This window comes from Odocoileus virginianus, chromosome 32 (genome assembly GCF_023699985.2).
Source record: "Odocoileus virginianus isolate 20LAN1187 ecotype Illinois chromosome 32, Ovbor_1.2, whole genome shotgun sequence".
In the NCBI taxonomy this organism is placed as follows: domain Eukaryota; kingdom Metazoa; phylum Chordata; class Mammalia; order Artiodactyla; family Cervidae; genus Odocoileus; species Odocoileus virginianus.
This window is the reverse complement of record NC_069705.1, coordinates 32,593,175-32,615,694: the sequence shown is the minus strand read 5'-3', so window position 1 is coordinate 32,615,694 and position 22,520 is coordinate 32,593,175. Positions and strand designations below refer to the sequence as shown.

The window sequence follows — 22,520 nt, the reverse complement described above, 5'->3', positions numbered from 1 at the left end:
AGTATAGTTTTATTACACAAGCAAAAAAGTGGTGTCTAAGCAAATTTCCATAAATTCAGGATCTTAAGCAGAGATTTAAGGAGTTTTCTGAGGACTGTTGCTATTTTGGGCCACAAGTGAAAGGACACTAATATCTCTGACTCTCTTGATGATTCCTACCATCTACCTATCATATCACCTACGGCCTCGAAACAGCTTCCTTATCTGGGGTCAGAATTTTCATTTTCTTTAATCTTCCTTTTTCTTTTACATCTTTTTAATCTCCTTTTATTTGCCTTGCTCACTGTAAGAAGTTGAAGATTTTAAAACAAATTTAACCAATCCAGTGAATTCCCTGTTGTTCCAGTAGTTAAGACTCGTTCCTTCTAAATTCCATATATATGTGTTAGTATACTGTAATGGTCTTTACCTTTCTGGCTTACTTCGCTCTGTATAATGGGCTCCAGTTTCATCCATCTCATTAGAACTGATTCAAATGAATTCTTTTTAATGGCTGAGTAATATTCCATGGTGTATATGTACCACAGCTTCCTCATCCATTCAGATAACCCTATATGCAAAACAGAAAAAGAGACTCAGATGTATAGAACAGACTTGTGGACTCTGTGGAAGAAGGCGAGGGTGGGATGTTTCAAGAGAACAGCATCGAAACATGTATATTATCTATGGTGAAACAGATCACCAGCCCAGGTTGGATGCATGAGACAAGTGCTCGGGCCTGGTGCACTGGGAAGACCCAGAGGGATCGGGTGGAGAGGGAGGTGGGAGGGGGGACCGGGATGGGGAATACATGTAAATCCATGGCTGATTCATTTCAATGTATGACAAAAACCACTGCAATGTTGTAAAGTAATTAGCCTCCAACTAATAAAAATAAATGGGAAAAAAAAATGACTCGTTCCTTCCACTGCAGGGCGCACAGGTTTGATCCCTGGTCAGGGAACTAAGATCTCACATGCCACATGATGCAGCCAAAAAAAAAAAAAAAACCACGCAAAAAGACAAATTTTATCAATCCAATAGTTATATATTTTATAGAAAATGGTGGATTTTTTTGTATTTCTCAAAATAAACTCAACATTAAGATATTCTTTAATATCTATGGAATGATTAATATTTACTTTCCCGCTCATTCAGTGACCCTTAACAAATAAAAGGCTACACACCCCCTTTACATTTCTATAATTTTAACTCCCTCCACACATATTTTACAAATTCTATGAAATAGACCTTGTGCTGTGGGTACAAACATAAACACAATCATTGAAACAGATGAAGTTCAAAGATAGTAGACACTTACAAATATTCAATGATTTACTATGATGATTAATATCAGTTCCTGGTTTAAACATCTTTTCTCCATCTCAGGTCTCAGCTTATGATGTTTGCTGCATCTAGAGGCAACATCTTTCTCAGCACCAGACGTGTGTATTCCTAGTGATCCTGACAGTGACCGTCACTGTGGGCTGCATCTCCCGTGAGCACTGGTCACTCTGGACACTGGAATACAGAAGCATACTGGAAGCAAATGTATATGGAGAGATTGAAGAAAGTGGTACTAGGGCACAGTTGTATTCCCTGAGAAAAATTTTAGATATGAATGCCATCTCATTTGTTTTTCAGCCAATAGGAACAAACCAACAAGATATATATCCAGAGAAGGTTGTATGCAAAGCACTATAAAAGTATCAATGGATTCAATGGATACAGGTTTAAGCAAGTTCCAGGAGATGGGGGGTGGGGTGGGGGACAGGGAAGCCTGGCGTGCTGCAGTCCATGGGGACGCAAAGAGTCAGGCACAATTGAACTGAACAAGAACAATAAAAGTATCAACATCAGACAGGTGTTCCCCTGGCCACATGGTGGGATGGGGTGTGGGGTGTGGGGTGGTATTCTGTAGAGACATACATGCTTCCAAAGACCTGGGTCTTAAGTTACAAGTGGTCCTTTCGGGTTCTGAGCAACCATCTTACTTCTTTACTGGTACAGATGCCCTGAGAAATGGGCACACCTTCATACCCACTATTTGGTTGACCAAGGAGGCACTTCCCTGCTTTGGGGGGATTATCTCTGGATCCTCCCATACAGTAGGAGGGTCTTAAATTCAACTAGAGTGGCCCCTTTTCTCATAATAAGCTGGTGCTTCATGAGTGGGGGGAGAGCTGGATGTCTAGATATTGGTGCTTCCCTTTTACCTTCTTTGAAAATGGCAAGTGTATATTAAACCTGGTGCCAGAGAATAGTAACATTCTGAAAGGATGAGTTTTTATTTTTTTCGTTTTCTCCTGTTTCAGAATTTTCACCTGTTCCTTGTCTGACCTCTGGGGGGCTTACTCCAGATGTCAATGAAAATGTAAAATCAGTGAAATAATCAGCTTTTTAAGGAGTATTTGTACACTTACCCGGGAATCTCTGAGAAAAGATCTAAAACACTATGGGATGGCTATCTGATGAATACGCTGCAGAGAAACTGGACGTTATTTTTGGACAGAAAAAACAGTAAGTGCATATTATACCAGATAATGTAAGGACTCCCGTGTCACAGCGTTGCTATACCTGGAGCCCTACTACGATATAGCCCCAAACTGTTAGGACTTTGGAGGATAAATTACGGAGGAAAGGAGCCCTGCTTCCAAATGCAAGAGGTGAGATCTGCTCTCCAGTCTCTGGGACGGTGATTCGTTTACTGACTGTTTATTTATCTGGCTCTATTCGAGAATTACTTCCTTTTATTTATTTTCCCCCATTCCAAGACTGAAATCATGAACCCGTAAAACAAAAACCCAAACCAGATTTACCTAATGGGAAGCCTGCAAGGGGTATGCGTTGAAGAAGCCGCTCCAAAGTAGGTTCGGGAAGATGCAAGTGGAAGATCAATTTCATTGAATGGGGACCGGGCTCTTCGCAGCCCGGCCTGGAGGCTGAGCAGGGTGGGGGAGGGCGGCCAGCTCTAAGGTCATCCCTCCTGCAGTTTTGGGAACCAGGTAGACTGTCACTGAAAGGCCGTGGCACCGGCGGTCAATGGACACCGGCGAGCTCATTAGGGGGCGAATCGTAGCAGCAGAGACATCCGTGCGCCGGAGCTCGTGGGTGGATTTGGAGCATGACCAGGGCGCCCCAAACTGCGCTCGGAGGCTGCGGTCTGGGGCCACCTCTCGCATCTCCTACCGGGGTGAAGCCAGCCCAGCGAGGCGCGGGCGCCGCACCGGGGGTGGACTAAAACCTCTCCCGATGATCGGGGGCGAGGACGGTGGGGAGAGGGAAGCCGAATTGCGCAGCATTTAAACCACTATTTAAAAAAAAAAAAAAAAAAAAGCCAACTCGCGCCTCCCTGGCTGAGCGGTGGTGGCGCGTTGGAGCGTCCCCGAGGGGTTAGGACAAGCCCGGGGCGAGCTGGAAAGGCGGCAGGGCTGGAATCTGCGGGAGGGGGCTGAGCGTTTCGGGCGGCCGGGAGCCGGAGGCCGCGGGGTCCGGGCGCGCCGGGGCTCGGTCGGGGCCGGGAGGTAGCCGTGCAGGCTTCACCCGCGTCTCCCTAGCTTCCCGGCAGGCGGAAGCGCGCCGCACCGTCCTCCCCGCGCCGCCTCCGCCTCTGTCCCCTCACCTCCGGCGCGCGGCCCGCAGTCCTCGCCTTCCCCGCCCGCCCGCCTCCCCGGGCCCGTCCCCGCGCCCCCGCCCGGCGCGCAGCCCCGGCCGCCGCAGCCCCCGCCAGCCGCGCGCCGCAGCTGGAGCGCCGGGGCCGGCCGCGCGGACCGGGGGGCGGAGGAGGAGGGAGGGAGGGGGCGGGAGGCGCGGGAGGAGGACGGAGACGGGAGGAGGAAATAAATAAATAAAACAATAACCTCCGCGCCAATAAGAGCGAGCGAGCGAGCGAGACGCAGCCAGAGAGCCCCCGGTGCCCGTTCGCTCGCCTCTGAGAGGTTCTCCCGGCGCGCGCGCGCGCGTGTGTGTGCGTGAGTGTGTATTTGCCGGGACTGGAGCTGGAAAGTTCAAACTAAACGTGTTGCTCGCACCGCTCGCCGGGGCCGCGGCGGAGGCTGCCCAACTTCTCTGGGCCAAGTGCCCGGCGGTGCCCTGCGCCCTTGGCGCGGCGGCGGTGCCTCGGCCCTGCGCCCGGGCGCGGCGGCTGCGCCTCGGCTCGCTCGGGAGGGAGCCCGCGGCCAGGGCTGGACTCTCGCCCCGCCACCTCCAGCGACGCTCCCTGCTCGGCCTCCGCGCCTGGCGATCGCAGCAAGGTACGTGGTACTTTCCCCACGGCTTCGAACCCTGCACAGCCCTCGCGGATTGCGGGCTGCTCGGGGTCTCTCCTCCCCCGGAGCAATCGTCATTTGTCAAACTTTACCTCCGCCTGGCGCTGCCCGTAGCGGCTGCAGCCAAACCCTCCCCGGTGGCGTGGGCACCCCTGGCCAAGGGGCTCCGACCGGGGGGAGGATCCGCTGGCCGTGGTGTTTCCCCATCTGGTTGAACATCGCGGCTCTGATTAAGGCGCAGGTCTTACCTTGCGGGAGTGTCCTTTATTACTGTTCCCTGTGATGCTTATAATGGTTTTCCTTGGCCCTTCTGCAAGGAAGGACGTTCAAGTTTGCAGGAAAAGGTACATGTAAAGCAGGGGAAGTTTGCAGCTACTCGACTCCAAGAGGGGAGTTAACGCTGTCTTTGCAGTAGCGGCTGCAGTGGCGACCGTGGTGGCGGCCGTGGTGGCCGGGACGGCAGCCTGGCGGAAGGCGGCGGCTGCACATTGTCCCGCCTGTGACTGGGAGCTGGAGGAAAAGTGTGGCTGCCTGCTCCGAAAGCGCGACACCGGAGCTGCCTGCAAAGATGCTGCGGAGGAAAGAAGCCGAGGGCTTCCTGGTCTTTGGGTAAATCCTGTTTGAACAGGCATTCTTCTCTTCTGTGGTCTTTATGCACTTACTGATAGGCATGCTTTTTTTTTTTTTAATCTCTTTAAAACTTTTATGCATATATTTCCATTTCTCAATGAGGTGAACGACTTCTTAGGACCCTTAGGAGAAATGTCTACCTCTGTGGTTGGAGCAGTGTGCAAACCTGCAATGGATGTACCTAGTTCCTTCTTGTTTGTATTAGATACCCTACGGTGAAGCATATCTTCAGTGCCTCTGTTTTAATGGCGGTTGTGGTTTCTTCATTATTATTCTTTTCTTTGAAATTATCAGTGAAATTGGAACTCTAGGCTAAACACAAATTAAAAAGTCACAGTAAGTTTCTCAAGCAACGTGCGTGAGCCTTTTGAAGCCACCTGCTGAATTAGTTCGTGTTACTTTTTAGAGGTTACCGCTTGGTGCAGGCGATGTGGGCTGATCCAGCAGATGGAGCAGTGGAAAGCTGTACTAGAACCTGCCTGCCACACTCATTTATCCCTGCTCAGTCACCATGATACCAAAAAAAAAAAAAAAAAAGTATCTGGAGCTCATTTTAGGAGAGGCAGTGGATTTTCTGTCCTGCTTGGGAAAAAAAAAAATCATGCCAACTGAAATATAATTGAAGCATATCTGTAGAAATTTCAATTCTTTAAGTTTTTTTCTTCCATAATACATTAAAAAATAGTTCCTTGCACCGATTAAAGAATAATATGATTCACTCATGTGAGAAATACCAATTAGTCGTATAGTTACATTTTGGGGGTGATTCAGAGCAGCATGGAAAACAATTCCTCTTGTTATATTAAAGGCTAATTACTGTGTGATAATTTGAAAGACTACATAAACTTGTATTTAAAAGTGAATCAACATTATCAGTTTCAATACTTTTCAGTAGTTCGAATGTAACTGAGTTTGTGCTATACAAAGTTAAGCTAGGCCGATATACATATTTCTTGAAATAATTTACTGTAACTGAAATTGAAGAAGAAAAGTTGATAAAACTTTCTAGTAATTCTGGTGAATTGCTAGTCCTTCTTTCCTAGACTCACATGAATTTTTTAACTGCTGTGACCTGAACACATTAATCATACATGCAGATAGAAAGGAAAAAATCTTCAAAGACTACTATTTTGTGCCTGTACATTGGTAATTATTGTAACAATGATCATGTAGAGAGATAATCTGCCTTCCTACATAAATTTATAAACTTTACAGGCAGTCATGCATCTGACAGTGTAGCTTTACAGTTAACAACAACAACAACAACAAAAAAAACAGGCTGTCCATTTTACAGGCAAAGCAGCAAAGGCTTAAGAAACTTCAGGTCTTTGGTGGGCTGTTTCAGTAGAGAACCTTTTGTCAGATCTAGGCTGACCATCTCCAGTCACTGCACCTTTCATTGCATTTTGCTATAGGTTTCACTGTGTCTTAGAACTCTGCTTAACTACTCTGGAAGAACTCAGTTATTTTATTTTTATTATTTAGTACTTTAAAACTTCTAACAATGTATCAAGCATCTCAGGAAACCTAGGGACAAATAGGATGCTTTTGGAAAATGTAGTACCAGTAATCATTTGAACTATACCTGCTTTAGATTGAGTGTACAGGTTTATATGATATAGGTGATTATTTTATAAATTATCAGATAACATCTCTAGAAAAGTACTTAATTGTGAATTCTAAAAACTATTTCCTTTACATTCCCATAATATTAAATAAGGCTCAGAATTCATCTGTTGTAATATAATTACTTTTCTGAAGGAACTGATTTTATCTTGTCTGTTGCCACATAAATTGATTATGGGTTTTAAAATTTATCACATACCTTTACCCATTCACACATTGCAAAACCAAAAATATTTCCATGTAAACTGTTGAAATATTTATTCCATGTCTAAATGTTTAAAAATATGAGAATAGGACATTTAATAAATTTTTATCTTTATTAGACATGTCAGATTCCTCGAGCATGGCAACTAATTGGTAATTTAAAAGGCAGCTAATAACAGCAATGTTGATTTAGTAAAATAGGTAGAAGTGAGTATGTATAGTTATTGCTTATGTGATAAATACATTTTCAGACAAAACCAGGTGTTTATAGGTTTTTGTATAAATTTATTCTCGATGAAATATTGATACAAATAATATAATTCTGGTATAACGTGGACTTATAGATACATAAATTATATTTTGGAACTTTTAAAAATGCTCAATACTCTCTATTTAATGCAATAAGTAAACTCGGTCAGTTAAGTTTATTTGACAGAATCATGTAAGGTAGGTAGACAGATATCATTAAGTCTCCTGAAGTGACTGTGGTAGTGTACTGATGAATTTTGGAAATTCTCTAATCATTAACTTTTAAATTCTTATTTTAAAAGCTACAGTATCACAAATAGGTTATTTTAAAGTATCAATTAAAGTGTGTGTCTCTATTTAACCCAAACTTCATTTTTGCCGTCTGGCAATCACTGTTTGTCCTTTTTATTATAGTAATTTTTATCCAAGTTTTTCATTATGTCTATCTTTTCAGGACTTTATTCTGTTATAGCTGTCTTAGGCAGTTTTCTTCCAACAGTATAAAAGTGTAGCTATTGATTTTAGACTTAAATATATTTCAGTTGAATGAAACTTTAAAGAAAATATTTAGAGGGTCTGAGAGATTATGAAGAAGCAGCAAGTTTTGTTTCTTTTTCTCCATTAAATTATCATCTAAGAGATGAAATAGATTTATCAGTCAGTGAAGATCAAACAAAAGATGAAATCTTTTTATCCTTTAATTTCTATCTTGTCAGCAGCCTGTTTGACTTCACCTATAATGTAAAGTATAACTGAATATGACTTTCACTTGTAATTTTTAGAAAATGCACATATATGTGAACCTTGGGTTTTATTGGGGGTGACACCTTTAGTTTCTGAATGAAGAAAGAGTTTCAAGCAGTATATATAAAAGATCAGTTATAACGTAAGAAAACAAAAATTCTGGATGTGCACAGCAGTTAAAAATATATCTTAGACTATAAGTCTTAGCAGAAATGGTGAGAATCTGAAGGTATATTTCAAATGATATTTCAAAATTTTAATGTTACTCTAAAATTTATATGTTTATGATATGTTGAGTGCAATGCCTTTATATCTAAGAACCCTTTTCATTTTTCAACAAGCACTTACTCTTATAAAACTCTACCAAGAATAATATAACTAAATTATATGTATTTAATCATCTGTATTAAGTATATATATATTTACATTTTAAACCTGAGTGTAATTTTTCTCTTACCATATCAATATTAATGAAAAGATTTTACTTCATTGACTATCCAAAAGTCTTTTTGAAGTCTAGGGACTTCAGGCATTTTTTTCTATGTGGTTTTAGAGATATTCAGTTGTAGAAATGTGATTAGAAAGCCACCTTACTAGTCATCCAACTACCATAAAATAGGTGATCGATCCCTAAGTATAGCATATTATATGGATTACTTGTATTGTTATTTAAAGTTTAAAATCATTGGCTAAGACAAACACAGGTATTTCTTAGTGATGGTGGAAAACTCTCTTCCCTGTTTTTATAGGACATACATTTAGAAGTTTACTGAAAAAGGTGGATGAGTCAAAACTTGGTCTCAAATTAGTGAAAAAATTAAGGATTTTGCAGAATCATCTATCAATTACTACAATAAACATATTTTCTAGGCATTTTTCCAAGAAGTAGGAGATTTGAAAGAAATAGAAAAAGGCATAATTAAAAGAAAAAGAAAGCAGCATCATGGAAGAATTTACTACCTATTGTTAGAAGAAAACAGTTGTCTACCTAGTGTTTGCATTATGATAGCAGTGCGTTTTATGATTCTGACTGATTTACAACCCCTATACCCCCAACATTGTTTCCTGTTTTCTAATATGAATATTTTAAAGGTTTTTGTAATATGTGACAAATTTTCAGAACTTTGTGCCTAAATTGAAGGAAGAGATAATGCTGTCGCCAAATTAAAAGACTGAATAACTGTTTTCAACAAGTTCAAATTGATATTACTTCACATATACCCCCCAACTCTGCTGATGATTTAGTAAGAATATAATCAGATTATAGTCCTGTTCAATTCCCCATATCCAGTAGAATAGAGTATGTTTAGGAACCTGCTAGGATCTTTGATGCTAACATCAGGTTATGAACATTATCGTACGAAATAAAGAATCCCCCAAATGCTGTAAGCCTATAGAATTTACTAAACTAGTGCCCCAGGCAAGTAAGAATGGAAACATGCTCTCCTAGTTGAGTTGCATGAAGATGAAAGCAAGGTGACTGGGGTCACCTGTTTATATCATGATTTTTTGCCCTCCAGTTTATACAAGTTTGTTAAATACATTTATTTAACTAATAGCAGTTACAAATACCAACTCATTCATTCATGGACTGCATTGATACTTAATAACTTTTGGTTTATGGCTCCATCAGTTATTCATTAAGTGTTAACTAAAGCAGAAAGATTTGTTCATGTTACCTTTTAAAATAAAAAATATTTCAGCAGTTATAGGGTGATTCTAGTATGAACTTGTTTGAGTAGTTACTAATAAAACTAAAAAGAACTTGTTGATGCAGATTTCCAGAATTAGTTTTATTTGGAAGATAAATATTTCTAGGTTTAAGCTGTGATTATATACAAAATAAACAGCAGCATAGAGAAACCCATATTTCAACAAATTTGACAACTGGAAATGATAAATGGGTTTCCGTGTGTGTATGTGTTTGTGTGTGTGTGTGTGTGTGTGTGTGTGTGTATAATTTTCTATGTTGATTAGTTTGAACTGTCTTAGAATAGAATATCCTGAGAGAATAATAATATCCCATTGAATAGAGTTTTAAAGGTTGTAATGTTATATTATTGAAAAACAAATATGTCAATTTACTTTATTTCCCTGAACTCTTTTTTTTCTGGGAGAGCGTTTTCCTAAATTTAGACAGTATTCATAAGCTTGATTAAAAATTATATAAAAGATAAATATAAAATTAAATGCTCTATAAATATTAGGTTCCTCCTGTCATTGATTTGGGCTTCCCTCGTGGCTAAGCATTGAAGAACTCCCCTGCCAAGCAGAGATGTTTGATCCCTGGGTCGGAAACATCTCCTGGAAAAGGAAATTGCAACTCACTCTAGTGTTCTTGCCTGTGAACTCCTATGGACAGAGGACAGAGGAGCCTGGTGGACTACAATCTATGGGGTCACAAAGAGTCTGACAGGACTGAGCAAATAAACAGCATCATCATTGATTTGTTCATATCATCAATTTAAAAAACAAACAAATAGTACCCTGATATTTTTCTTTTAAATCCAGTTACTTACAGGATAATCCAAGAGGTTAACCATTGGAGAATGTTTTGTGATGGGATGTATCACAATTTCTCTTCCTCATTATCTTAGAAAGTAGATATATAATTTTAATTTGCTGTGGTATATAAAGATTCCCAAGGTAGAGTATGTTTGTTTTATGATCAAATTAAATACAGTGAAAATACTTTACATGCTTATGTGTGATACATACTGGTATTGAGTTTAGAATACTAAATATTTCAAGTGTATCATTACTTATACTGTAGGTCTTTCCTAAAATACAGATCCAAGATCTGTTTATCACTCAAAGGTTCCTTATTCACATTTTTCATAATACTTTTCCATAGAACTTAATATTTTGCTTATTAAATTCAAAGCACTTGATAATATTTTAGTTATTGCCAACTTCATTTTACTTTGATTCAAAACTACTTTAAAATAATGAAAAGTATTATTAGCCTTAAATATATTTTATTTCTAAAGTTATATGTTTAAATCAAATTTGTTTCTCATTTCTTCAAAATTTTATTGGTAACTGTGGGATCATAAAAGTTCATTACTTTTGGGACTTCCCTGATGATCCAATGGTTAATAGTCTACACATTTTTACTGCAGAGTGTGTGGTTTGCTCCCTGGTCTAGGAACTAAGATCTAAGATCCCAAGTACTTCATGGTGCAACCAAAAGAACAATAACAACCAGTTTATTATTTTAAATATAATTATGAGTCAGTGATATTTCTATTGTGTTTATAGTCTATCACTTAGAAGTTTCATAGTAAGATTTTAAGTAAAATATTTCCTGTTGATGTATGTCTGTTTTATTATACGTTTTAAGATTTTGCCTTTTAATAGTAATTAACTTGAACAAAAAGGACGGCAAAAACATAATGGTTTTAGCATATATATTTTAAACTGTTTCAGTTAAATGAAAAGTTGTTTGATGACTGAATCCAACTTATCTGTATGTGTGTCTTAGTCACTCAGTTATGTCCGACTCTTTGCGACCCCATGGAGTGTCGCTCCCCAGGCTCCTCTGTCCATGGAATTCTCCAGGCAAGAAGACTGGAGTGGGTTGCCATTTCCTTCTCCAAAATATATATATACATATATATGTAAATCTCATTATTTGATTTAGTAAATTTTGAGGGAAAATAACCTTGAAATAGTGCAGAAACCAATGTTAATTGAATTTTCAGTTTCCTGGTACTGATTTGGCAAGACTTTTTCCAAATTGTCATGCTAATAATATTTATATTGGATCATTTAATATTTTAGTTTTTTGAAAATTTGTGCATTTCAATCAATATTGTTTGATATAATATTAATAGCTTCCAATTAGTTTTAAAATTTGAGTTTACAGTACCTAAAAATAAAAAGAACTTTTTTTGGGTACATTTAAATAAAAGTGTGCATGTACCAACAAATGAAAATATTTAAAAGCAAATGAAAAACATTAACATATGAAAAAATTAAAACAAATGGAAGTTTCAGTTTGCACAATAGTATTGAAATAGAATTTACTCTTGAATCAGCTTTGGTATTGATTTTTCATTATATATGATATATTCATTTAAATATTCTTTCACATGTTTAGCCAGTCATATGTTGAAAGTCTTATTTAAAAATATTTTCCATTGAGCAATGTCAGAAAACATTTATTCTTGTTTAAAATATAAATAATTCTTAAAATATTTTATTAAATAGTGTTGGTAATGTAATATCCAGGAAAAATATTGTCCTTGTAGGCAAAAGTAAGAGAAAGATCCCTCACAAATCTCTTAAGATTTCAAATAAACAGTTACATCATAATGGATGAGAAGACACCTCATGATATGGGACCAAATCTACACAAAAGGAGCCTCTACCAAAAAGAATAGAATCTGCTCCCAAGGCAGCCTCTCTAATCTTACCGACAGGGTTGACGATATCTAAGAGACAGATGTTTCTGTGCTGTGTCTCAGTCATGCCCGACTCTGAGACCCCATGGACTGTCCAGGGAAGATCACTGGAGTGGCTGCCATGCCCTCCTCCAGGGGATCTTCCCATCCCAGGGATCGAACTGAGGTCTCCTGCATGGCAGGCGGATTCTTGCCCAGCTGAGCTACCAAGGAAACCCCAAACGTTTCTAACAGGTCTGAACACGATAGGGACAAACACATCCAGAATCCTAAAGGCACAGTTTGGTGATCTTCGTCTTACTGCCCTTCCAGGAATACCGTGGGGGGTTAGCCTTCTGAACGTTGATGCAGCAGGCAGGCTTGGGCTAGTAGCGTTAGCAGCATATTCTATAAATAAAATAACATGACTAATTTTTTTATGGTAAATCAGTGCTCACCAAGCAACCGCCCCATAGTCTGTCTATTCCTATGCATTTTGTTTGGGGAAGGAAGGTGTTTGAGGGGTTCTTGCACAGTCATCTGGGTACTCTTGTATTTCTGTTAGAAATGACTGAATTGGCGTGTCGTGCTCTACCTTTCATTATCTTGTGAGTGTTGCCAGGGTGAGAACCATCCTCAGATATGATTAGCTCTAGCGCACTGCCACTTACAGTGACCAAAACTCCAGGACCCAGTTCACCAGAGCAGCGTCACTACCAAGGGCTGCCTGCCAGCCACGCTGGGAGAAGCCCCCCCCACCCCACCAGTGAGAACTTTTCTTTCAAAGGCTGCAAACACAGACAGGAACAAGAACCACCCGCCACCCCGAGCCCACTGTCCTATTAAAATAGCATGACAATAAAGAAAAGTACAATTACTCAGGGGACAGAAAAGGAAAGTTAGGATAAATAACATTATGGAATGAAAGGAATGAAAATACTTCCAACAGAAATATTTCTATTGTGACATTTATTGGGATGTTTAATCATTTACTCTCACAAAACCAAATTCAAGATTTAAAATATAGCCTTAATAAAATTTTGTAATTTTAAAGATTAATTTAGAAGAATAGTAGAGTCTTAAAATTCATTGCATGTTTACCCTATGGAGGCTTTTACAACTTGCTTTTTTACTCACCTTTATATTGTTAAGATTTTTCTTTACTCATGTATTTTGAGCATGTTTGTTTAATATAACCACTGCTCAGTATTTCCTTATATGATTAAACTACAGTTTTAGTATTCCTTTGCCGACATAAGGAAAAATTCTTAAGCATAATAATGTAGTAAAATACAAAAGAGAAATGCAAAATACAATAAAAAATATGCAGCTGTATAAGCTATAAAATGATATTGTGATATATGTATCATATTTTATTTTGTTTTTATCATGTACTTAATGTAGCATCGTATGTACACTTTTAAAATTAAAAACATCTATGTCATTAAATATCTTCCTACCACAGTATCAATTTAATGACTATTACTTCATTGTATAGGTTTAAAAGAAGTCACTTAACAATCTCATATAGTTATATATTTTGGTAGTTGTCTTTTATACTTTCATAAGATTCAAAAAGCTAAATGAAGTGTTTTATTGTGCTTTATATTTTTGTTGCCATCCAAAAGCATTTATTTAAGATAGATTATCAAATGTGAAATTAAGTCAGAGGATATGCCTGAATGTTTTTGATTTTTAATATAATTAAAATAATGCAATAGCTTTCATAAAAGCATGTTCTTAAATAATTGGAGATGCTGAATTGTTGTGGTTGACTGTTAAGTGAATTATTGCTTGAAAAAATTAATCTTGATATTTTATTATCATAGACATTAAATGGATCCTGCCAGAATCTGAGATTTGATTTCACCTAAATCTGTATGATCTTGTATGGGTAATTGAATATCTCCTAGTATCAATTTCCTGATTTATAAACCCAGGAGTTTTTAACAATGCTTAAGAGAATGTTGTCTACACTGACATTTTATAATTCTAACTACTGATTTTGGAAAAAAGGTAAATAGATAAGATAGTTGGATGGCATCACTGACTCGATGGACAGGAGTTTGAGCAAGTTCCAGGAGTTGGTGATGCTGGGAAGCCTGGTATGCTGCAGTCCACGGGGTTGCAAAGAGTCGGACAAGACTAAGTGACTGAACTGAACTGAATTAAATAGCATGTAGGAATAAAAACAAGTTGCTATATTTCGACGACTTAATCAGTGTTAACTCACTTATTGCCAGTTGCAAATTTGTAAGAATTTTCTTTTTTATCAGTTACTTACAGTAATGTTTAATTAGAGCCAATTATTTGGAATGAACTCAAATTAGCCTGGAATTTAACATTTCTTTAGGTTTCTTTGGGCAAACATTTTCACAGCTGATTACATAATATTTTGGGATATAGACACATAGTAGTGTGTAGATTTACAATTAATTCCCTACATCATTTTCTCTAACTTATTCTGTGGAAATAACATGTGCATATGCATGCATTATGTATTGATTCTTGCATGAATTTACACTAATTATATTAATGTATGTTATAGGCTAATATTCAAGTACACTTCTAATTTGTATAAATAAGTTTGGAGATATTTAAATATTTGTCAGCATTTTGCCATTTAATTTTTAAAATATTTGTGCCCAATCACTTTAAGTTTCCAGAAAGAAATGCTTTAATTATGTCTGGATATTTCTCTAGATTAAGTAAGTTTTAGAATTACTTAATACATGCCTATTAAATGAACTTAGGAGTAGACTGGCCCATGTATGGTGCTTGAAGTCCAGTGACTCTGGTGCTCTGCCTGAACCTGATTATCTCGGGCCTTATTTTCAAAAATATTATTTCCTCTTTCAGCATTTGTCTTCCTCCTGAACTGTAAAAAATGCCCTATCTCTCCAGAGCTTTTGCCATTACAAGATGTGTACAAATATTTAGTCAATGTAATTTGCCAATATATTCGAGATTATATGTGGAAAATAGTTTTTAGGATCATAGAGAATATTAGTGCTCCCTGAGTCTTGCTATTTTGCACTTTCATCCTCTAATCAAAATGTGTGTGTGTGTGTGTGTGTGTGTGTGTGTGTTGTTGTACATACATGTATATATAGGAGAGAATGCAAGTGAACATAAGCTGTCAAATAATGGACACTTATACAAATACAATTTTACCAGTTATCATGCCAAGTCTCCCATCCTGCCTTCAAGCACAGGAGATGGGAGACTAATGGGATTCATAACCTTAACCCCGTTTAAGAGATCTTTCATTCCTGCCATCATGAGTTAGATTCTTTATAGCAGGGCTTCTGGGATATACCCTATCCTAGATCAAATTGGTTGTAAAATATGTAGTGGGAAAGAGCGATTAGTATATTCTAATTAACTGCAATCAAACAGCACCTTAACAAGTGTATACTTTAAATTAGCTATATAAAGACCTTTGATGGAGATGGAAAATTAGAGACCAGCCTTCAGTGGCAGGCAAATTTCCAGTTGATCACGGAGTAAGAACTCTGATTGTCTGCTGCACACAGTGGAGTTTCCTAAGTGTGTGGAGAAGTTTCAGGAAATAGAGGAAAAGTGGATTATGGAGAATCCTAGGCTCATAGGATGTTCCTGATTGGCCTGTAGTTGGTTTTGCTGCTGGTTTTTTTTTTTTTTTTTTTTTTGGTTATTGTTATCAGTAGTTTTTCTTTCCCGTTACCAGATTACATAGTCTTTATTAACTAGAGAACTGTGAGATCACATAAATTCCAATTAGGCTAAAGTGATCATAAGGACCATTCCCTTTGAGTCCACTGCCTTTTATAGACTACTTCATGTGAAGAAAAATAAACACAAATGATAACAGGTTACCTTGTCAATTAAATGGTCAAGGCCCAAATGTCTTCTATTTTCTTCTAAATAACCTCAAATGCATATGTGTGTTCTTTCCAGAAAAAGCTGACGAGACATGGTTCTTCAAAATTACAGCTATGCACATTTTTTTTCCCTTTAACTTTCTGGTTACTTTTCTGGAACTGAATGTATTTTTATTTCTCATTGTCCTAAAATAAAATTATGCATTGGTGTTGCAATTACCTATACCTAGATGCACATGAGTTTCGGGCAATATTTACAAATATTTAAATATTTAAAGGTATTTAAAAATATTTTAATTTTTCCCATTTAAGCTTTAAACCTTTTACAGAGGAGAATTTTTGTCTCTGGATCATTAGCTCATTGTTTCTAAAGCCCAACCCCTGACTAATAGAAACTTTTTCTCCTCTGCCAGAAAGCCTATGACGTCCTCCTTCCTGATCTTTGGGTCACTGGTGCTCTCCTCTGCTTTCTTAACTGCCGCGAGGTCACCTCCCTCTGTCCTGTGTCTGAGAGTTCACTTTCATCTGGGCATCTCACCCACAGCATTCTGTCCTTGTTGTTGTTAGTCCTTCAGTCGTGGCCAAGTCTTTGCAATCCCACGGACTGTAGCCCCCCACCTCCTCTGTCTGTGAGATTTTCCTGGCATGAATACTGGAGTGGGTAGTGATTTCCTTCTCCAGGGGATCTTCCTAACCCAGGGATTGAACCTAGGTCTCCTGCATGGACAGGCGGAATTTTTTTTTTTTCCCTACTGCTGAGCCAGCAGGGAAGCTTTAGTGTGATCATTCATTTTTAGTAAGTACCTAGGTGACTATTGTCTTGTGAAGAACTGGAAATTACTTCTCATCGCCAGACCTTAGGAGGAAACCAAGCTGAAAGATAATGTTATAGTTTGAGTCTTTCTGTCTTGTTTAAAGAACTCAATGGCTATCAAAAGATTCATTGTATGGAAAGTTGTTAAAATTAGTTCTTGCAGATGCTAGAGAAATACAAGATAATGTCATCAATAAGATCAATAAGAAAATGTAAATTTTTATATGATGAGTCATTTTTCTCATCCCCAGGAAGCATTATTATGTGCATATCATTAAGTGGGTGTCATAGTAAATGAACCATTCTTTTGTCAGTAATGTTAAGCCTCTTTCGCTTCTGTAGCATTGTTTGATCAACAGTACACGTTCACATGTCTTGTCATAAGTCTCCTTAGGTTTATATCGCCTCAGAGCCTCACTTTGAAAAAGGAAGCAGCCCGCTCTAGATCCAGCCAGTCAACCACATTTTAAAAGGCAAAGTCATTTTCCTGTAACCTGACATTCATGTATCTTTGACATTTCTCTTCAGGTGTTCTCCCAGCTTTTGCCTCCCTGTTGTAGTTAATTGGGAAGTCAATCACCAGAAATTCTTGATTACCTCTTTGAGAGATGCAGAAAGAACAGTAACTGCTTTGAAGAAGATCAAAGCCCCAAAAAGAAATCTTGACGTAGATGGTGGCTTTCTTAGGGCTGCCATAACAAACTGCTGCAAACTGGTGGCGGAAAAGAACTGAAATTTGTACTCTCACAGTTGTATGTGCTCGATAGCGCCATCGTATCCAAGTCTTTGTGACCCCATGGAGTATAGTCTGCCAGGCTCCTCTGTCCATGGCACTTTCCAGGCAAGAATGCTGGAGTGGGTTGCTATTTTCTTCTCCAGGGGATCTTCCTGACTCAGGGATCGAACCTGCATCTCTTGCATCTCCTGCACTGCCAGGCGGATTCTTGACCACTGGGCCACCTGGGAAGATCACAGCTGTAGACACCAGATTCTGAAATCAGGATGTCAGCAGTGGTGACTTTATGGCAGCTCTGAGAGAATTGGTATCCTGCCTCTCTGAGCGCCTGGTGGGGCCAGAAACCCTGGTGTCCCTTGGTTTGTAGAAGCCTCTCTCCCATCTCGTACTCGTACTTAACTTAATCGCTTCTGCACAACCTCTTTTTCCAAATAATGTTACATTCATAGGTAGTACTGTTTAAAAGTTGGTCATGTCCTTTGATATGTGCCTCCTTCCAGGGTCTCCTGGTCTGTATCTGTCTATGTCAAGCCTCCCTCTCCTTCCTCTTATTAGGACGTTAGTCCTTGGATGCAGTGCTCACCCTAAAGGAAGATGATCTCATTTCCAGACCCTTAATTGCTTCTGCACAATCTTTTTTTCCAAATAATGTTACATTCGTAGGTAACTAGGAGTTAAAAGTTGGGCATATCTTTTGAGGGGACCCTTTTCAATCCACAGCAGGAAAAAAGGCAACTTTGGTAGAACTTAAAAGGTTAGTTTTGGATGAACCATTTAGACTGCATCATCTACAGAAAATCTCTCTATACGTGGTGTAAAATGTACATACAGTGGTTGGCAGAATTGCTAAGTCTGTGCCAGAGATAAGCAGTCTAATGTAAAAACCTGAGATGTAAGATGAATTTGATTTAATAATGTACATGCTGGTAAGAACCCTGAACATGATTCAGGGAACTTAGCTACTGCTAAGTTCTTGGAATCGAGGAAGGACAAGGGTGAATGTCCCCAGGACAAGTTGTGTCAGTGGCATCTCTACTGAGATTTTTGAGGTCAGGGCATGAATGGGCAGAGACTTTCCTGCAACCAAACCTGATGGTAAGGCTTCTTTTCTGTAATTAATTCTACGTAGTAAATGGAAAAATCTGGTGGTTCAGCAGTCAGATAGGACAGAGGTAAAGTCTTTGGTTTGTCAGTTACTAATATTCTGAATATAAATAAGCTGTTTATTTTCTTTGAATGTTAATTATCCTACATAAAAGAAAAATAATGAGAATTAGTTTTCATTATTCTTGGGAGGAAAAATGTCTGTCCCCAGTGAGGTCGGAAGAAAACATTCTGTGGTGATGAGAGTGTTATCCACCTATGCTGTCCAAACCCCTGGCCCCAAGGTGAGGACTGGGAACGTACTTGATTTTAATTAATTTAAGTATAAACAACTACTTTCTTGGCTGTCATAGAGGACAGTGACTCTGGCAAAGTCTCTGGCATACGAAAAAGTTCCTCTCTTTCTCTCTGTTCTCATTCTGTACGTTGTTTCCCTTTCTTCCCCTGCCCTCCTCCCTGGTCCTTCTCCTTCCCTCTTTCTTTCCTTCCTTTTTTCCTACTTCCCTCCCTCCCTCCCTTCCCTGCTTCCTCTCTAGATGCAGTTATTTAAATTTGTGGGCACCAGAAACTGGTATGTATGCCCTGAACCTAGTGAATTTTAAATATCCTCTTTTTAGCACAATGGCTTTTATTCTTTGCAGGAATTTCTTGAAAACATGAATCCTATAACCTTTAAAGTAACAGCACTATAAAGAGGGAACATTAAATACAAGTAATTTCTTAGATTCCCCTTCTCATGTTTAAATAATGTGAGAACTCAGTTTGCTATACCCTAACTTGTCATTCAGTGATGTAGATTTCAAGGATACTGTGATTGTAAACTGTGTGTGAATTCAGGAAACGTCCTGAAACTTCCTTTTATGTGATTTATGGTTGAAATTATTCATTGCTCTCCTTGCCAGTTTTAGTCATTTTATTTTATGATTATCATGGGTGTGGGTTTTAGGTGGCTATAGACCATACAATTTCATATATTGCTTTACTTGGAAAGTAATTGGAAATGGAGATGGGTTTTTGATTACACTCTGAAATCCTCCACCAAAACCACAACAGAAGTATCCTCCTCCCTCTAATATCACATTTTGTAATTTAATTTATGGCATAGAATTAAAATATGTAATACATAACTGCTAAATCACAAGGAACAAGTGAGAAACACAAAGTAATTGAATTTCACATACTTTATAAAAGATTAATATATAAGAATTAAATTGTGCAAGGTTGATTTTACTGACAAAATAAGATCACTGGATAGACGAGTAGCAAACTTTCTCCTGCATAAGCAAATAAAAGTTCATTGTAAGCAAATTCTGTGTCTCACTTATGCTACCATATACTTAGCTACACACACATCAGTTCAGTTCAGTCGCTTAGTCGTGTCCGACTCTTTGCGACCCCATTAACTGCAGCACGCCAGGCCTCCCTGTCCATCACCAACTCCCGGAGTTACTCAAACTCATGTCCATTGAGTCGGTGATGCCATCGAACCATCTCATCCTCTGTCGTCCCCTTCTCCTCCTGCCCTCAATCTTTCCCAGCATCAGGGTCTTTTCCAATGAGTCAGCTCTTCGCATCAGGTGGCCAAATTAATGGAATTTCAACTTCAGCATCAGTCCTTCCAATGAACATTCAGGATTGATTTCCTTTAGGATGGACTGGTTAGACTCCTTGCAGTCCAAGGGACTCTCAAGAGTCTTCTCCAACACCACAGTTCAAAAGCGTCAATTCTTTGGCGCTCAGCTTTCTTTATAGTCCAACTCTCACATCCATACATGACTACTGGAAAAACCTACACACACACATACACATGTGCAAAAAAGAAAAACATTTGTGGTAAATTATGAAAAACTGGTAATTATAGGCAAGTCTCTTTTAAAAGTAAGGTAACAAATTTAGAAATAACTTACCCCAAATTAAGAAACTAAAGCTGTAATTTCAGAAAATATATTAAATAACAGTTAAAAAAAATACTGCTGTATACCAAATCTGTGGGTGCAGACAAAACTGTAATGAAAAGGAAGTTAATATCTTGAATACTTTATTACTCAATTCAAAATACAAAAAAATGAATTCTTTAGCTAAAATTCTGAAGTAGAGCTTTTAGCTTTGTTGTATATATGCTCAGGGGTGGGATTGCTGGATCATAAGGTAGTTCTATTTTTAATTTTTTAAGGAACCCTTCATATTGTTCTCCATAATGATGGCAATTAGGACCTATTGTACAGTGTAGGAGTTATATTCAATATCTTATAATAACCTATAGTGGAAAATATATATGTATGTATATGTCTGAAGTAAAATTCTATGTTGTACACTTGAAACTAACACAGTGTAAATCAACTATACTTCAATAAAAAAGATAAAAAGAAATCTGAAAGAAATCAATAAAATAAAAAGAACAAAGAACAATAACTTACTTAAAACTTACCTAAAATGTAAGTTAATAAATAGCAGAATTTGAAAATAAAACAGTAAACATTTTGTGAAAACGATAAACACGATGTAGAATATTTGCTGGTCAAAAAATATGAGTAAAGCTATGAAAACACAAGAGATCAGAAATGATGGAATAAAACCTGCATCAAATTTATTTTTTAGATACTTTAAGTTAGAGGAGTTGTCTCAATAAGTGCTATAAGATACAAATTTACCATGAGACCCTGCTATTGAGCTGTCCCCCCAAAAGACCACTATGCATTGAAAACATCATTGTTGAATTCCTTTAGGAGTCAAAAAGCCTGTTATTTTAATTACTGGAAATATGGATAAAGGAGAAATTTTTTTCTCTTTTATTTTAGAAATCAATATGCTTGATTTCAGTAAAACTGGAACAATTATATGACCATTATAAAAAGGCATTTGGTAAATTTTAATGTCCATTTCTGATAAAACAATTGTTGTATATTGTTATATAATATAGTATTTAAATAATTATTTTGCAATGGAATCAGAAAATAGACTCCAGAAACAATGAAGCCACATTATTATCATTTACAGATGATAATCATTGTTAAACAACCTAAGGCAACTAAACTATAATTGGAAATAGTAAACATTCAGTAAATTGGTCATTTAAAAATAAATGATAATATTTGTGATGTCAAACGTTTTCTTTGGAAATGTAATAATTAAAACCTGCAGCTAAAAATGTAAAATATGTGGATATAAGTTAGCAAGACGTGTACAAAGTTCAGGTGAAGAAAATTTAAAACTATAAAAAGCCACTAATACTGAAATGAAGAGATTTACCTAAATTGCATAGTTATGTGTGAAGACTCTCTCTTCAAAATGCTTGGGTGCAGTATCTGCTCTGGTGTTCACTGGTCACTTGACCATTGGTAAGTTAGGTACCATTTCTGTACCTCAGTTTTCCCATCTGCCTAATGACAAGAAAAATATCCTGTTTACAGAGTTGTGATGGATAAAAGAGATAATGATGTCATCTGTTGGGAAAATTGTTTTACACTGATCATTTAGCTACCCTTTGCATTTCTTCCTATTATTCCTGCTAACACCTCGCTGCTACTACTGAGAAGTATGCAACATTAAATATTGAATTCTCTAAAAACTAACCTGTGCATTCAATGTAAAATCAACCCGAATCCTACTAGAATTTTAAAAATTTGTCAAGTGGTTTTAAAGTACCTCTTTACAAAGATGTAAAACAAGTGAAGGACCACCAGGCAGCAGCGGAGGAGGGGTTATGCCCCAGAAGATATTAAAATTCATCATAAAGTTATACAATTTGCAATAGCATCCTGATGGAAAGAACAGAGTCCAAAAAACACTGTATCTATGAATGTATGGAATTTTAATATGTGATCCAAAGGCATTTTACATGAGTGGGGAAAAAACCTATATTAATAATCCAAGGTAAATATCCTTCTATGCAAATAGATACTGGGCGTCAGAAAAGAC

At 37.9% G+C, this 22,520-nt stretch overlaps 2 long non-coding RNA genes across 2 annotated transcripts in view; one reads left to right on the top strand and one right to left on the bottom strand.

The window, feature by feature from the left end:
• Positions 1–378: 378 nt before the first annotated feature.
• LOC139032613 (uncharacterized) lies at positions 379–2,881 on the bottom strand. The gene is made up of 3 exons (XR_011485177.1): positions 2,799–2,881; positions 1,301–1,500; positions 379–550 (listed from the first exon to the last, which is right to left on the bottom strand). It is a non-coding gene; the product is annotated as an uncharacterized lncRNA (long non-coding RNA).
• Positions 2,882–3,522: 641 nt separating this feature from the next.
• The window catches only part of LOC139032612 (uncharacterized), a 1,302,716-nt gene continuing 1,283,718 nt past the window's right edge, over positions 3,523–22,520 (top strand). Inside the window, exon 1 of the long non-coding RNA XR_011485176.1 lies at positions 3,523–4,232. This is a non-coding gene — a long non-coding RNA (uncharacterized lncRNA). The remainder of the gene's footprint in view (positions 4,233–22,520) is intronic.